This window comes from Ailuropoda melanoleuca, chromosome 5 (assembly GCF_002007445.2).
Source record: "Ailuropoda melanoleuca isolate Jingjing chromosome 5, ASM200744v2, whole genome shotgun sequence".
Taxonomy (NCBI): Eukaryota; Metazoa; Chordata; class Mammalia; order Carnivora; family Ursidae; genus Ailuropoda; species Ailuropoda melanoleuca.
Genome location: NC_048222.1, coordinates 2,941,750 through 2,948,263, shown reverse-complemented (window position 1 = coordinate 2,948,263; position 6,514 = coordinate 2,941,750).

Sequence of the window (6,514 nt, the reverse complement as noted above, 5' to 3'; positions counted from 1 at the left end):
AAATAAAATAAAATAAAATAAAATAAAATAAAATAAAATAAAATAAAATAAAATAAAATAAAATAAAATAAAATAACAAAATAAAATAAAATAAAATGAAGGAGCCTGGGTGACCGGAGAATGCAGAGGAACCTCCAGGTTGTCATTACAGAATGAGGTTCAGCCAAACCAAGCGTGTAGGCAGAGGGCAGGAGAGAGACGGGGGAGGAGCAGCGGCTGCAGCAGTTTCTCGGTGAGCTTTTTAGATAGTCTGAGAGAGATCAGACTCAGCTCTGGGAAATTTAGGGCTATTCTCTTGTAAGAAAGCAAGATGAGAATCGTTTCATTTCTTGGAGACCCGCAAACACCAACTGAAATATGCTTCCTATTCAAATTGCTCGGTTTCCTTTTCTTTTTCCAATTGTGCATGCAAATAAACTAATTTTGGAATCTCAAAAGATGGCCAGAGTGGTAACAACAGGTCAGCTTGGTCCAATAAGACCAAAACTTACATAGAATGGATTCACAACAGGTAACCCAGCTGGGGCTCCAGGCAGGGGCTCCTCTCCAGCAGCAATTCTCCAGAACAAAGACACTGTTGAGTATCCACCAGACAGAAGAACATAGCTCTCTGTGGTTCCTCAGAAAGACACCCAAATAAAATTTAGCCTGAATCTCAACCCAAAAGAGGGAGGTCCAGAACTGAGAGAACTCACCAGTGGAATTCAGAGCCACTGGGGGACTCTCAGAGCGCAATGGCTCGAATCTATGCAGACTCCCCGCGGAGCAGAGCGCTGGGTGCCAGACTCGATCCCATTACCCCGGGACCATGTCCTGAGCCAAAGGCAGACGCTTAACCCACTGAGCCACCAGGAGCCCCTGGATCTTGCTTCTGACACTGTTTAGGAAGCAACACTGAAAAGGAACAAAGGTCCTTATTCGGGGTCTCAGAACTGCAATTCTGGAATAACCAGAAAAGTGTGCCGCTCATGCAAGGAAAGCAAGGCGTTTTTATGAGAAAGAAGGAAGAGAGAATCACAGGCTTTAGAGGAAGAGAAGAAAACCCCCTGCAGTATCGGCACTGACCAGGGTACCAGCTTCTGACGACCAGCCTCAGCGTTAGAGCTGCCACCAAACGGAGCCGCCCTGCCACGTGTTCATTAACTTCACTGTCCTCCTCCGCGTCCGCCTGTGCCTCTGCGGGATGTCAGGAGCAACCGCTTGCAGACAATTGCAGCTCCTGGCCCCGTTCAGCAGTTCCTTAGTTGGAAAGGAAAACGCAGTCCCTCGTGTCCAGAGATTTTATACACCCCACCCAGGTGTGGGGGGCAGGATACCGGAGACAAGAGCACCGCAGCAGAAAGAACGCTGAGATCTGCACGGGGCCCCCTCGGGCATTCAGCTGAACAATCGTGGTGTGTGTGGGTGTGTGTGAAGAAAACACCTAAGGCCAGGGAAAGAACCACCTGTAAAGACTGGAGGAAACAGTCACTCCGGGTCACTCCTGAACCCCGGGAATAGTCTGCATCTCTGCATCGGACCCCTCGGAACGTCATGCATCGTGAGTGCAGCATCCCAAACCTCAGCCCCTAGAGAGCACCCCAAAAATGTCTCCGAGTCCCCTGCTAACTCTCAGCCTTACAGGCAACTGAGTACCAAGCACGTGGAGCCCTTGATGAACTTGACCAGCCCGAGACAAAGCATGATTTAGCAAAAGTTTTGTTTAAGTGTGAAAACCTCTGTGCACCCTTCCAGTTCTCGCCACTGTGACCACCACTGCCCTCCACCACGCACACAACCTCCCCCCATCCCACCCACACCAGCGTCCTGTATGCTCCTCCTGGACGCCATCTTCAAGCTCTAGGACTTTCCTTCACTGCTCCTTCCTGTCCATCCTGCCTTGCATCCTGGTCCTTCGGCCTCAGGCTCTCTGCTTCTCAAAGTGGCCACCAGGCTTCTCGCCACCCAGTCCGTGCCCATGTGTGATACATTACAAAGAAAGTGTTTTTACCCCCTGCTGCTCCCCGCTCTCCCTCTCCAAAACCCATCCCCCTCCCAGGCACTAGGTCATAGGGATTGGAGTTTCCTGGGAACAGGGTTTGTCCATACGGGAGAGGCTGGAGTGGTAGCAACGGCTAGGACTCGGGCAGACAAGGAGAGGAAGAGTTTAGAGCAAGCGAAACTGACCATGTCACTTACATCCCATCAAGGACAAAGTCTCCTCTTTCCTTCTACCCAGCGCTTCCTCCCCAAGACAGTCAAAACTGAATACTCGGAACATCTCAAAGGGCATTTCACAGGGAGGACAATGGCCTGTGTGTTTGGGGGAAGGAATAACAGGAAGGAGGTGAGGATAAAGAAAATGTATTCAACAAATAACTCATTGAATATCTCCTACATACTGGGCACTGCTCTAGGCTTTTGGGATAATGCAGTGAATAAATGGTTTTATTCCCTTTATGCTAGTGGTCCTCAAAATTTCCCCACCGTCATTGCCACCTTGGAACTTTGAGTTTGTATTTTCAAAAAGTTCCCCAGGTTTTGATGATCAGCCAAGGTGAGGACACATATTGAGGCAGCAAGTTGAGATTCTCCTCACCAATTAAATAAGCAACCCACAATACCCTTGCTGATGACTTCCAGAAAACAGTTTTGTTAAATATGTAGGTGCTACTCTTTCTTCACATGTTCTATCTGCATCCAGGGCTCCTCTGAGGTAAATGGGAAGTGGGTGATGCTGGCCTTTGGTGTCCTCCCAGTCTTTCCGCAAATACTGAGGATTTTTCTGATCTCCTCTATACGCCCGTGGCTTGTGTAATCAGGGATCACCAGCACCCCTGAGAAAGTACTCCAAATTCCAGGGATTCATTAACCCCTTCACCACCCGCTTATCAATTACGTTTGAAAATATAACATGTATTGAGGACTTCTGAGAAACCAGTTACGTTCTTATCGATTTACACATATGTTAGTATATAATCCTAAAAACAACTCAGTGTAGTAGGAATTAGTATCTTTGCTTTGTAGAGGAGAAAAGTGAGACACAGAGCATATAACATGGCCATTAACTTGACCGTCCATCTGTCTACCATCATGATGGTTAAGATCCCAAGGTTTAGAATGGGGAAGAACGTGGGGGGGGGGGGGGGAAANGGGGAAAGAGAGGTGGTTCAAATCTGCCACCTCCACTTACTAAATAAGTAAGCTTCAGTTCCCATATCTGTAACAGCAAAATAATAATGCCCACTCTACATAGGGGCACACCACAAACATTTATTGAATAAATGGTTATTATGGCCATAATTATCCCTATAAGACCTCACTTCAAACCTAGTAGTTGCCTTATAAATGCTTGCTATATGGTTCATGGCAAATAGAAACTAAAACATCATACTGTCCTGTCTCCCACCTCAGGTAAATTGAATGAATAAATCACCTCCTGGCTGGGGTAATGTATTTGAAGACACTGGTCCCCAAAACAATGAAGGCCCCTTATAACAATTTATCGTAAATTACATTGTGTGCTTTCTACCCTGGCTTCTACAAACAAAAATTGGATGTCATGGACACTCAAGAAAGCATAAGCAATGTGAACACATTTCTTTTTTATACAGTGTCCCAGATCCCTGTTGGGTCTGGCCATTAGTTAGTTGGGTCTAACTAAATTATAGAGCCTCTAAGTGGGTAGAGAGTCTCTGGCTCTAGCCTTTGGCTTGATTTCCCTTGGCTCCAAACTCATTTTCGAAAGTTGGTTTATGCCTAATCAACACGGGCTATTTAATTATATGTATGACTTATAACTATATAATCATGAGACTTAAAAAAAAACCTCAGAATTTTAGATGTCAAAACATGTAATACTCTTTGATTTCAGTGACTCTTATTGCAAAAATCCTTTTTTGTTACTTTAAAAAATTGGGTATTTGTGATTACCTGAGCTAGATCATTAGACAAAAAGGAAAAAAAAATTTCTTAAGGATTTATATATATTATAGATTTATATATATATTATATTTTATATATTATAAAAGCACATACATATTTATTCATTATGAAAGGAAAAGTCTATAGGAGCGTTTAATGGGGATAAAGCTTTATCCCCATTATCCTACCCCCAGAAGCAGTCACCAGTGACAGTCCGGTATTTCTCTTAGTGAGAAACAGACTTAATTTGATCTACTCCCTTCTCTTGTCAGTTTGACACTACACAGCCACTTAAAAACTATAATCACTCTTTTTCGTTAAATTTTCTACTACAGAGAAACTCAAATACACACAAAAGTAGATAAAATAATGACATCCCATGTACCCATCTCTCAGCCCAACAATCGTCAACCCACAGCCAAACCATGCCCCATCCAAACTCCCATTGACTTCCCTCCATCCAGTGTATTTGGAGGCAAATCCCCTATATCATCTGCTTGTGTTTACATACGCATCTCTAAAAGGAATGACCTCTTTTAAAAAACAAAACCATACTTCAATATCACACCTAAAACATTCCGTATTATTAAATATCATCTCATAACTGTCATAAATGGAGATTTATTTAGCATTTAAAGAACTCAGCACCTAAACAAGCTTCCTATATTATGATTGGTTGCTGTATCTTTCAAGTCTCTTTTCACAAAAAGACTCCCTTCCATCTCTTTTCCTTCTACGATTTATTTGTAGAAGAAACCAAGGGCTCTGACCCTCAGAATTTTACATTGTTTGGATTTTGTAGATTGCATTTCTAGGGTATGATTTAATATGTCCCTTGGACTTCTTATTCCCTTTGTTTGTCTCTAGAGGCTTGATCAGATTCAGGTTCAATTTGTTTTACAGAGTTTTGCTTAAGGAAAAGTTTGTTTCTTCTATCAGGATGCCCATGATGTCAGGTGCTAGTACCCTCACTCTCTCCTTTCTTGTTCACAATTTATTCCAGAAACTTAATATACTAATGTACATAGTGAATCATTAAGAAGGAAGGGACAGGAGCGCCTTGACGGCTCAGTTGGTTAAGCATCTGACTCTTGATTTCAGCTCGGGTCGTGATCTCAGGGTCGTGATCTCAGGGTCATGAGGTTGAGCCCCAAGTCAGGCTCCTGGCTCGGTGGGGAGACTGCTTCTCTCCCTGTGTTCCACATTCCCCAAACTTATTTAAGATTGAAATAATTTTTGGCAGAACATCTAATAGACGATAATACTTAGCATAACATGCTTTGAGAAATGTTGCCCTATATTAATTGATTAAAGCTTTTCACCCCCAGAAAAGTCAGACTTTCTCTCTTTTTTTTTTTTTTTTTTTGATGTTTATAACCATTGATGTTCAATGGGTAATCCAGTATTTCCTTAGGGGCTTGCAAGATGGCACAATTCTATCGTTCCTTTTTCATACATTCACTATAATTCTTTTGTAAGTTTCCCTTTGTGTACTGTTCAGTTACTCATTGTACAGTTTGTAAAGGAAAGGGAAGATCATGGCATCCTTTTTCCCTATCCTTCAATTTCTTTTTAGTGTCATTTTGAACTCATTAAGTCAAACATATTTGATGTGCTTCAATCCACTCCAGTTACCATTCTTTTTGTTTTTTAATTGATGTTTAGATGACATAAAGTATATTCATTTCAGGTGTGCAACGCAGTGATCTGACGGCTGCTTACATTACAAAATGCTCAGCACAATGAATGTAGTCACCATGTCTGGTAATTATGCTTCTTTTTTCCAGTTACTATTCTTATTAATGCTCCAATTAGCCCATCTTGGCCAGTGGAAATCTCTTCAAACTGGCTTTTGTGAGTCATTTTGAGACGATTCCAATGGTATTTGGTAGCTCCTTGCCTCCTGTATGACAAGATAGTCCACATTCAACTTGCTGTTTCCTGCTCTAGACTTCAAATCAACTATTTTTCCTAAAAAAAAAAAAAAAAATTCTGGTTCCTTTTGTTGGAAATAGTGTCCGGAAATCACAGCCAAGGTGCTAGAGATGCGGCCACTCTTACAAGACGTCAATGTGCTCACAGTTTTTGGATAGTGTAAAGAATTTTTTGCAAACTATATACAGTCCTAAAAAAACACTTGATTATTTAAGAATGGATTATCTGGATCTCTTCTTCTAATTGCTTATGTACTTGCATCTTTCTGAGGCCAGGAGTTTGAGAACCATCACCTCTTCTTCACTGGTACCTGGCCCAAAGCTTGGAGCATACTAGCTACTCAGAACAAATTCACCGAATGAGAAAAATCAGGCTTTAGATGCTGAAAAGGAACTACCAAAAATGAGTTTCAGAAATATGAGGAGAAATTACAGCATAATTAGAATAACTCAGTAGCTGCTGGGGTCATGATTTGAATAGGTTCAACATTTGCTTGGATGGTTAAGTCCACATGCATTTGTATTAAAAATACAGACTATTTTATTTTTATTTTTTTTTTAAGATTTTATTTATTTATTCGACAGAGATAGAGACAGCCAGCGAGAGAGGGAACACAAGCAGGGGGAGTGGGAGAGGAAGAAGCAGGCTCACAGCAGAAGAGCCTGATGTGGGGCTC